This window comes from Salvia hispanica, chromosome 5 (assembly GCF_029641045.1).
Source record: "Salvia hispanica isolate PSC_SH4W2 chromosome 5, Shi_PSC_v1, whole genome shotgun sequence".
In the NCBI taxonomy this organism is placed as follows: domain Eukaryota; kingdom Viridiplantae; phylum Streptophyta; class Magnoliopsida; order Lamiales; family Lamiaceae; genus Salvia; species Salvia hispanica.
The window spans coordinates 36,213,682-36,225,078 of NC_142696.1; the positions used below are offsets into that span (position 1 = coordinate 36,213,682).

Here is an 11,397-nt window from a genome sequence, read left to right on the forward strand (position 1 = left end):
GAGCTTTTTTCATGTAGTAATAAAATTGCGAACCAAAAATCTATCAAAAAATTTTATATGCTCCAAATGTAGTTATAAAATCTAACTTTATCTTGACTTGTCATATCTATCATCCAAAAATAGACAAATGAAATTATTTTTCGTAGATTAAATTTATAGCTTAATTAGGAACGCTATAGCATTTTATGAATTAAGAAAACTATCGTTGTATCCAGCACGTGTTTACCCCATACATTGATGGTTTAATATAATTGCATATATCAGATAACCGATCATTTTTAACCAAAGTAATAGACAGAAGCTTTAAATTTTTAGTCAAACTCTTGATCCATAAAATTGAATAAATAGATAATGAAGCGTTGTTTTATTATTTTCGAAGTGAAATCCGACCTAAAACTATGTCTCGATTGTGAAAATACACTTTATTTCTCTTTCTTTCTTTTTGTAACTTTAAAGAAAGTACAATCCTTTTTTATTAAAAAAATTTTGAAAGATAGAGGGAGAAAGGAGATGAAAATTTCAACCATTTAGAGGTTTGGACGATAAGAATATGAATTTTGATGAGTCACAAGTCACATTGCAACACCAATAATTACTAATATCTTTATTTTGGGTTTCGAAATTGTAGTCGTTGTTCGTACGTAAATACATAAACGCTTTGAATTATATAATGTATTTGTTATCATAGATTGCAACATCAAATAAAAGGGTTGAGAAACAATCGACTTTCCCCCCCTTTTTAACCAACCAAACACATGGCCTAACAAATGTCTACAAATGGAAAATGAATCCAATAATATTCATGACAATTAGGTGGAGCGTGAGTGATTGCCAATATCCTCACTCAACCAAATTAATCAAAAGAGAGTCTAAATCCTTCACTTGGTGTAATAATCATTATCCAAAAATTTACACCCACAAAAAATAAAAAAATGTATAAGTATATTCCAAAGGTCTAAAGTTTCAGTCACTTTTCATACTTGAATACGTAAAGATATCGGGAATTACATGGATCTCAAATAGTAAAAAAAACGCATTTTACATGAATATTTTTCTTTAAAGAAATATAACTCTAAAAGAATTCGATTTTTCTGGTCCCGAGAAGTTGAACTTGCTACCTGTTCAAGTATGATATGGGATTTAAAAATATCAACAATCTAGCTTTAAGTTCTGATATATTTCAAAATTAACAATACTCTATATTTGAAAAAAATCTACATTGCGTGTGGCTTTTATCAAATCATTATTGATTTGGGCTTTTACTAGTTAAGTGGGCTTTACGTAATCCTCGTGATTTATGTACTTTGATATATTTGAGGTTTAACAACCAAAATAAACTGCTCATAAATTTTAGTAGTGCACCTATCTCATTGCATTTCCAAGTATAAATTTCTGCTGAGGGCCTGTTTACTTTGTTATTTAGGATTTTGGAAGAAAAGGTAGAGCTTCAGTTTTCAGTTCCGGTTTCATGGTGGACCATTTTTGGAACGGCCCTTCTGTTGACATTAATATTTACATGTTAATAGAAGACATATCTATGTCAACTACATTTCAATTTAAGAAAGTTATCAACTAATCATATACTTTCTCATAATATATCAAATTTATGTAATGATAATGGTCATAAATTAGTTTTCGAAAAATTAATTAAGTCGCACCTAGTTCCCATAAAATCCAAACACGGCATACTTACAAACATGCAAATACAACATAGTACAACCAAATCACTCTATTTCCTGATGACCATCTCTGCTTCCCTATCATCATCAGCACACTCAACATCTCCCTCATTTTTATCAGTTATTTGTATAGATTTTCACTTGTAAAAACATGCACATACAACATAGTACACCAAATTCACAGCCTGCACTCCACTCACCAGCCAATGGTCACACTCCAATTTCCCCCTATTAAGGTTTATGTCCGGAAGCCAATTCCTTTTCTCTCCACTGTACCGATGCACCAACGTCACCATCAACGTGCTAACGTAATTCCCGATCGCGATCGCTATCCAATACAGCGCCGCTGCCGTGCTCCTCATGCTCTCGGGCGACTGGTCGTACAGGAACTCGATGTGCCCCACCAATGAAAACACATCAGCTAGTCCGTGCAGGCAGTACTGCGGGACTAGCCAGAAGGCGCTGATTGGTATGATGGTCGTGGGGCGATCGAGTAGGTTGTGCTCGGTCGCCACATTTTTCCTCTTGATCTCGACTAGCCCCGAGACTAGGGAGGATAGGACTCCCATCCCCAAGCCTATTCCCATCCTCTGCAGGCACATGCCTGCAGGGTGGCCGGTCATGCGTCTGGCTAAGGGGACGAAAACGCGCTCGTAGACCGGGAGGGCTAGGATGATGGTTAGGGTTGAGAATATCAACATTGTGGCCGGTGGGATCTTGAAGGATGACAATATGTGACGGTCCATCGTTCGAGCTTGTTGGATGGTGAAGTTGTTTATCTGGGAATGTGAGGCCACTTGTAAGATGGTCGCCGCCCATATTGGCACGAGGCTGGCAATGGTCTTCAGCTCTTCGACTCTGTGGACCGTTGCCAGTCTCCACAAGTTGGCCCGCCCTGACGAACCCTTCATGTCCGAATCAAATGGTATGGCGGCCTGATCTAAGCATCTTTCAATAAAGTCAACAAACATAACCATAAGTCATCAATGTAGAATGACTTTTAAAGACGTTACGCGCTAGACTGGCGCCTAACGTCTTTTCACAATAATATCCTTTGAAGAATCAATAACATAAAAAGTAAATGCCCCCTTAAATAAAGCACTAGTACGAGCTTTTAAAACTTACTTAAACTGGTCCGAGTGGAGAAGCCGGCCATTGGTTGAGATATCAACATCAAGATCTTTGTTGTGATATAGGGTAGTCGGATCATCCGGTAGGACGGCTTTCCTCTTCCTCACAGCCGCAATAATCACTTGAGCAGCTCGAACGAAAGGGCTTCCAACGGGCTTGATCTTCTTGTACTAACGGGACCCAAGAACGACGACGATGACAGACAAAGCTAAGGCGATGGTAGGAATCCCGAGCCCCAAAGACCAACTAACATTGTCTTGGATATAAACAACAACAGTTAGAGCAAGTAAAGAGGCAAACCCCATACAGAAATAGTACCAATTGAAGAGATTCCACTTCCTAGACTCTGTTTTTGCTCTGCTCATATCAAACTGATCAGCAGCAAATGTCACCACACACGGCCTAATCTCACCCGTGCCCAACGACGTGAGGAGGAGGGCAAGGTAGAGCACCCAAAGCTGCTATTAGAGGCCTCAACGCAGTTCTCTTGAGTCGGGCATGGAGGGGGACGGAGCTGAGGTAGGGTGGCCGATATCGTGATGGCAACCATCCCCTGCAAGAACAAGCACACGATACACAAACACTTTGTCAACAAGTTTTTTTAGAATGTTTATCGTTTGTTTTTTTATTAGATGGGTAAGGACAGACTAGCTCACCAGCACGTAGATGGAGGAACCAACGGTTATTGTTCAATATCTACCAGCAAACGAGTCAGCGATGATTGGGGTGAAGTTAGAAGTTCCCGTAAAGTTTGCGAGGGTGTTTGATGCCTTGACAAGAGGCAGATTCAGCACCTGAGTCACCTGAGTCAGGTATGTGATCATGTTGGCATGAAAACCGGATGTTGCGAATCTGTCACATGCTTCGTTTGCTGACAAGTAAGGTGTAAGGCTAAAACTTAGAACACATCTATTTGCAACCAAATTTCTTGAAATGCTACATGATTGTAAGATTATGACAGCAGCTTCATTAAAGATTCAGTTTTTTAATTTTCTTGTTCATAATCAGCCTCAAGTTGGGGACAATTATCCAAGCAATTTCAAAATCAAAAGATAGAGATGCATGTGTAAAAAGGGATCAATTCGGTATTATGGGAAGGTTATGTTTGATTACACCATCCATCTCTAAAGCAACCAGTTTTAGGTAAAAACTTATTTTCTATTCCAACTTTTCAATAATGTATGACAACACAGTCTTTCTGTTTTATGACACAAACACACACAAAGCTACATATGAAGGTGGACTTACCAAGAATGAGTCTTTGTTATCACATTCACATAGTAAAGATTAAAGATTGCATCTTTACAATAATCTAAGAAGGTGGGCTACCAAGAATGAACAAATCTCTCACACAGACACATACATAAACAAAACTATAAAATTTCTAAAAGTGTTAACATGGTAATTGAGAGAGAGGCAAACCAAGAATAAATGGCATTGTTCTAACACCACCAAGCTGCTTCTTTTTGTCTGTGATGACATCTTCTTGTTTCGTTTCCTCATCTCCATTTTCGGATTTATTCTTCTTCTCTAACTCTATGTCACAGTTTTCCATTTCTCCAAGTGTCGGATTGCTGCATACAACCCGCATTCACTGTTTATAAGCGGTGGCACACTTAATAATTAAATGTAGATTTACTACTTTTATTCTAGTATTTTTTTCTCATCAGGCGAAACATGTGATGGTTTTGTTTGTTGTCTCATGTCCAAAAGGACATTGTTGCAGTCTCTTATTTAGCTAGTACTCCCTCCGTCCCATAGGAGATGTCACATTTGGGAGATGACACGAGATTTTAGGAGATGTTATTTTGTGTGTTAAGTGGTGAGAGAAAATATAATTTTATAATTGACGTGAGAAGAAACTTTTTCCAAAAGAGAAAGTGTGACATCTAAAAAGAAAAGTGTGACATCTACTATGGGACGGAGGAGTATTATTTATAAGAAAAATTATATCGATAATCTAAAAAGATTTAATCATGTAAATCATGAAAGTTCGTTCCATTCACTCAAGAAACTCTCTCTATCTATTATGGGACATAAATGCCTTGAAAATTAGAATATTACTACAATTTACAATTTTTCTATCTTTAGCTAAAATTATTTGATTATATTAACTAGCTAATCAAATCGTTCAAAAATGAATTATAATAAGTTGGCAAGTGTGGTTAGGGAAATCCTGAGTGGTTAAACTTTGTCAAGACGGTCTCATTTTCCAATTTCGGAAAAAATAATTTTCCGCACAAAAGAAGGAGAGAATTATAAGTTGATAAATTTGTTAAAATAAATTAACACGACGAAACTCACTCCCCGACCAAAAATTAATGAGAATTTTTAAATCAGCACTAAAATGTTATCTTTATAATCAAATTTGAGGTAAAAAAAACATTGCATTTAAAGACCAGACTTCACTTTTTAAATCGGTATTAAAATGTTATCTTTATAATTAAACACGAATGATGGACTAATATGATTCCATCTATATATTATGGGACGTTCGATTTGCAAGATTGTATCCCGAAATTAAATATGAAGTGTGTTTGGCTCATGAGGTTCAATACCACAATTCAATCCTAGATGGATAATCATAGGATAATTAGTCATAACTAATCTCATATCACTAAAATAATCTCACAACTCAATCCAAGATATATCTTGGTACTATATTATCTAGAAAACCGAACACCGCCTATAAATACCACTTTAATAATTTACTACTACTTTCTCCGTCCCAAGGAAGGTGACCCCTTTCCGTAGGCGGCACGGGTTTTATGCAACTTTATTTTGTATGTTAAGGGTGTGATTGGTAGAAATGCAGGGCTTTTATTAAGTTCTCATATAATGGGTTTTCCCAGAATTTTAAATAGCTAATATTGCTTATAATGCGGTTTGGTAGAAAAGTTTTGTGGCTTAATCCATTGTTTGGTAGCCATTAAACATTATGCTGACTTATTATATTAATCATTATCATTACATTTATGCCCTTGCTTTTTCAAGAGAAATGTCTCATTTGCCCTCTTTCGTCCTTGCTCCCCTACATATTGGCACGGAGTATTTGATAGATTCGCACCATCTTCACATCCTTCCCTCCATATAAGCATGTGCACCATGCTTTCCTTCCATCGCACACCCACGCTAAAAACCATCCTCCGGTTGAAATTGTTTCGATGGCTTTGAAGGGACGCGAAAGCTCACGTACGAGGGAAGTCCGAGTGGTATCGTCCCTGCCACTCCTTCTCGAAGGCTTCCTCCCGCTCCTTCCCGAAGGCTTCCTCATACTCACACCAAGCGATCCACCATTCCTCATACTTACACTGCTATTGCTTCTAAACATGTTTATATTCAAACGGCCGCCGACATCTCTGTTCTCCACGCTGCCATGACACAGACAACGACCTTTCAACCCCGTTGACCCTGCTATACTTGTCCTCCTCATCTCCATCCTTGCTCGCACCACCACCATGCCTATGTATGAACCCCCAAATCCTCCAACTCCACCTCCCAGATGACGACTTCTTCGCTTCCTTCCTCTCACCCCCTATCAAAGAATTGCTACAATCCCTATAACCACTACCCAATTCACTACTCTCTACAACATCAAAATGCTACAAACTCAGTCTTTTAGCAAGTCTCTCTCCCTCTCCACCACAACTTTGGCAGGATGAGAGCAATATGCATTGTGGGTGAGACCCTTGGCATAGGACATCATCTTAAGCTCATGAATCTCAGCCACAACAGAGGTTGCAACCTTCCTAATCGAACTCGACCTATCAAGACTCTTCCTCCTCCGATAGGACACAACTCAGTGCAAACCCTGTGCAAATCCTCTCCATAGCACAACACTTCACTGAAGAAGAAAATTACAATAATCAACACTAAGCACACACTACTTGGATAATTCTTAACCAAATAATGAGTCAATACGTGGTTGAAACTAATTAGAATGCTAAGACATCAAGTTACAAATCCAAAATTCTCAAATTCGATCGATTTATTTTCAAATATAACAATCACCGCAACGATTCCAATTTCTGATCATCAATTGATTCACGAATCCATATGCATGTTTCAGAAATAAAATAAAAATACAAAAGCGCGTGCGAGAGAGGGAGAGGACCTCTGATTTCGAGCAGCGAGGCTGAGGAGCGCGAGGAGAGCAGCCTCCCGAGCAACGAGCTATGGAGTATCGAAACAAGTGGCTCAATTGTGCCGGCGATTGCGAAGCGGTCGCGCAAGGCGCACTTGGAATTCGAGCTGGACGACTTCTCAGATCTTTCGCCGTCTTGTTTTTCTCTCTGAGGTCTCCACTCTTCCGCCTCCGCACCGTCTCCTCCACCATCATCTTCCGACTCTACGAATGAGTGCCTTGTTATGGGTATGTTCTTGTAGAGGTGGAAAACTGGGAGGGCAATTTGGGCATAAAGCTCCAAATCAGGAAGTCGGAGAATCGAGAAAAATTAATACCCAAAATTTTCTGGGATAGCGAATTGCAAGAATGGCTGATTATATTGTCAATTTCACCGAGATCCGGAATTTTTGTGTCGGGTTCTCTGGAAAAAAAAAAACGACTGCTACCAAATGGAGGAGAAGATGGGAAAATGGTGGAAAAGATGGGCTTTTATATGGTATTATGAGTTTCTACAGGCTACCAATCAAGCCCTAAGTGGAAAGAATAAAGTAAGAAAGATGGAATAAAATAAAGATAAAAGTGTTTTTATTTTAATAACGAGTAATCTTGATTGGGATAAACCAATAAGAAAAATGAGTCATCTTTGGTGGGACAGAAAGATTACTACAAAAGAAATGTTTCATTGCCTTGCATGGATGGGGACATAGGGCTATTCAACATTTTTTGTTTTATTTTAATAAAAAGAAAAGGTATGTACCCATCAAATCCACAAATTATATAATGAATGCAAAATATAAGCAAAAGAAGTTAATCCAGAATTTACCATTTTTTGAATGCTGATTGGCATCAAACGATATTTTTTCGAATTGGGTGATGTTTGCTCACATATTTGCTAACATAGTTAGGTGGATCTCTTTCATTTCAAATCCCACAACTCCTAGGAGACGACGGCATGTATGGCGCGACGACGATGGTGTGTCGACACAGAAGAGATGCATCAACGCAGAGGGAGGGATAGTTTTATCGGCCGTAAAGAGATTAGAGAAGAACACGACGAAGATTACTAAAATCTACCAGAGGGCTTCCAAGATCCTAGCAATAAATTTTATGAGCTTTCAACAGCAACATGGTGAACCAGAGAACAAAACACTGAAAGCATGCAGTGGAATTCATGAAGAAGAAGAAAGACAAATGCAGATATGCTAAAAATATGTAGAAGTCACTATTATTCATTGATTGATTTTGGTGGATGCAAGATTCCTTACATATACACCATATTCGAACAATCTAGAATCTTGCACTAAACACAACTGGTACAAGATTAAAGCATGTTTATAACTTAATCAAAACTAACTCTGCAAACTATTCTTCTTCTTTAATCCTTTGATCACCACGTCTCTCCAAGTACAAATGTGGTCCTCCACCTTAGCTGTCGACATCGGTTGATGCACTGCTTCAACTCGTGTGAGGCTGGTGATTGGTTTCTCTTGTGCACTAAGTATTGCATCCACACTTGATGCATCCACACTCTGATCATCAAGACTTAACAACTTGACATTGCACACTTTGACTGGATCATCTTTACTATCACTTCCAACACGCCCCCTCAAACCGAGCGAGGCTAAGGACACAACACCTAGTCTTTCCCTTAGCTTCACGAAGGGTTGATGGCTCAATGGCTTTGTAAATATATCTGCTATTTGATCCACCGTCGGTACATGTCTCAACTCAAGTTCTTTTCCCAGAACTTTATCACGGACAAAGTGAATATCCAACTCAATGTGCTTAGTTCTTGCCTGAAGAACAGGGTTTGATGCCAAAGCAATGGCACTCATATTATCCACCCAAATCACTAGACTTCCTTTCTTTTTTATCTTCAACTCACTGAGCATTGATGATAGCCAAGTAACTTCTGCAGCAGCTTAAGCTAAACTTCTATACTCAGCCTCTGTGCTAGATCTAGCCACCACCGTTTGTTTTTTAACACACCATGAGACAAGATTTCTTCCATGATAAGCACACACTCCTGTGGTAGACCTTCTATCATCTATATCAGCTGCCCAATCTGAATCCGAAAAGGCTGAAACATCTCCATTAGACTTCCTAATTTGAATGCCATAATCCAATGTTCCTGATAGATATCTTAAAATTCTCTTTACAGCCTTCCAGTGTGTATCCAGTGGATCTGCCATGTATTGACTCACCTTATTTATAGCAAAATTGATGTCAGGTCTAGTGATTGTGGCATATTGCAAAGCACGCACGATGCTTCTATAAAGCTTTGGATCACTCACTGCATTTCCACAATGTTTACTCAGTTCTGAACTTGAGATCATTGGAGTTGGACACCCTTTAGCACCTGTCATGTTAGCTTTCTTTAGAAGATCTTTGATGTAGTTGGACTGACAAAGATGCAGGCCACCGTCAGTAGTCTTGACTACTTCAACACCTAGAAACAAGTTCACCTCCCCAAGATCTTTTAAAGAGAAAGAAGAGTTTAGTTGATAGATCACTTTTTGTATTGAAGGTTGAGAATTTCCTGTAATGAGCATGTCATCTACATAGATAAGTAAATAGATGATCTCATCACCCCTCTGCCTAATGAACATGGAAGCATCAGCTTTAGATTGAGAGAAACCAAGACTGAGTAGAACAAAGTGTACAGTGAAGAACCATGCTCTAGAAGCTCAAGTCCAGTATAGAGGAAATGCACCGCAACATCAGAATCAAGGATTTTTCAATCTCTCAGCTCATCTGGTGCAATCAGTACCAAGGTCTCCATCAGCCACCTTCTCTGTTGGAACTCCATCAGAGTACAGTTATAATTCAAATGCTGCTTCAAGCTGGTATCCGGACTCAGGAGCTACACACCATGTGTTGATCTCAGCAATCTCAACATAAGCACTGCCTACACAGGAGGTAAGAATCTCTTGCTTGGGAATGGGGATGCTGTTAATATTGCAAATGTTGGAGAAAGTGTTTTTAAATCTCACTCAGCTAACAGAAAACTTCACCTCAAAAATCTTTTGCATGTTCCTAACATCACTAAAAATCTCCTGAGTGTATCTAAGTTTGCTCAAGATAATTCTGTTTTCTTTGAGTTTCACCCAAATTTTTGTCTTGTTAAGGATTTGAGAACCAAGGAAATTGTGCTCAAAGGAACTCTTGAAAAAGGCTTGTATCATTTCCTAGTTGATCACACTCCAATCAAGCGAGACACCTTCCCCATCATCTCTTCTTCAAGCCCAGAAAGTCCAGCAGTTCATTCCCTAAGCCTGAGCAGCCCACAATCCAGCAGTAGTTCCAGTCAATCTTCTAGTCTAGATTTGTACTTGTGGCATAGTAGACTAGGACATCCTACTCTAGATGTGGTTAAACTTGCTCTTAACAGTTGTAATATTCCTTATCATGCAATGAAAGTCTCTTCTCTTTGTTATCCCTGCTGTGTATCAAAAGCTCATAAACTGTCATATCCACAGTCATTCTCTCAACATAATTCACCTCTTGAACTTGTTCATAGTGACCTTTGGGGGCCATCACCAATTAAATCTAGAAATGGATATTCATATTATGTCTCATTCATTGACCATTTTTCTAGATATACTTGGATTTTTCTCCTCAAACACAAAAATGATCTAGTCACTGTCTTCAAGCAGTTTAAAGCTGTTAGTGAAAATCTCTTAGGATCAAAAATAAAAATCTTATAATCTGACTGGGGAGGTGAGTTTCAAGGTCTAGTTCGTTTTCTAAAAGAGAGTGGCATTGTTCATCATGTTTCTTGTCCTTATACACCACAACAAAATGGCCTAGCAGAGAGAAAACATAGACATATTGTTGAAACTGGTTTGGCCTTGTTAGCTCAATCCTTTCTTCCTCAAAAATTTTGGGATGATGCCTTTGTGACAGCCGTTTACTTGATTAATCTCATGCCATCTAAGGTCATCAACAACTCTTCACCACATGAAAAACTCTTCCTTAAGAAACCTGGCTCTGATACCATGAAAGCATGCAGTGGAATTCATGAAGAAGAAAGACAAATGCAGATATGCTAAAAATATGTAGAAGTCACTATTATTCATTGATTGATTTTGGTGGATGCAAGATTCCTTACATATACACCATATTCGAACAATCTAGAATCTTGCACTAAACACAACTGGTACAAGATTAAAGCATGTTTATAACTTAATCAAAACTAACTCTGCAAACTATTCTTCTTCTTTAATCCTTTGATCACCACGTCTCTCCAAGTACAAATGTGGTCCTCCACCTTAGCTGTCGACATTGGTTGATGCACTGCTTCAACTCGTGCGAGGCTGGTGATTGGTTTCTCTTGTGCACTAAGCATTGCATCCACACTTGATGCATCCACACTCTGATCATCAAGACTTAACAACTTGACATTGCACACTTTGACTGGATCATCTTTACTATCACTTCCAACAAACACTACTAAAAACA

General features: G+C 38.6%; 1 pseudogene; it reads right to left on the reverse strand.

Moving 5' to 3' along the window:
• Positions 1-1,729: 1,729 nt before the first annotated feature.
• LOC125186585 (protein NRT1/ PTR FAMILY 3.1-like) lies at positions 1,730-8,771 on the reverse strand (annotated as a pseudogene).
• Between the last annotated feature and the right edge of the window lie 2,626 nt (positions 8,772-11,397).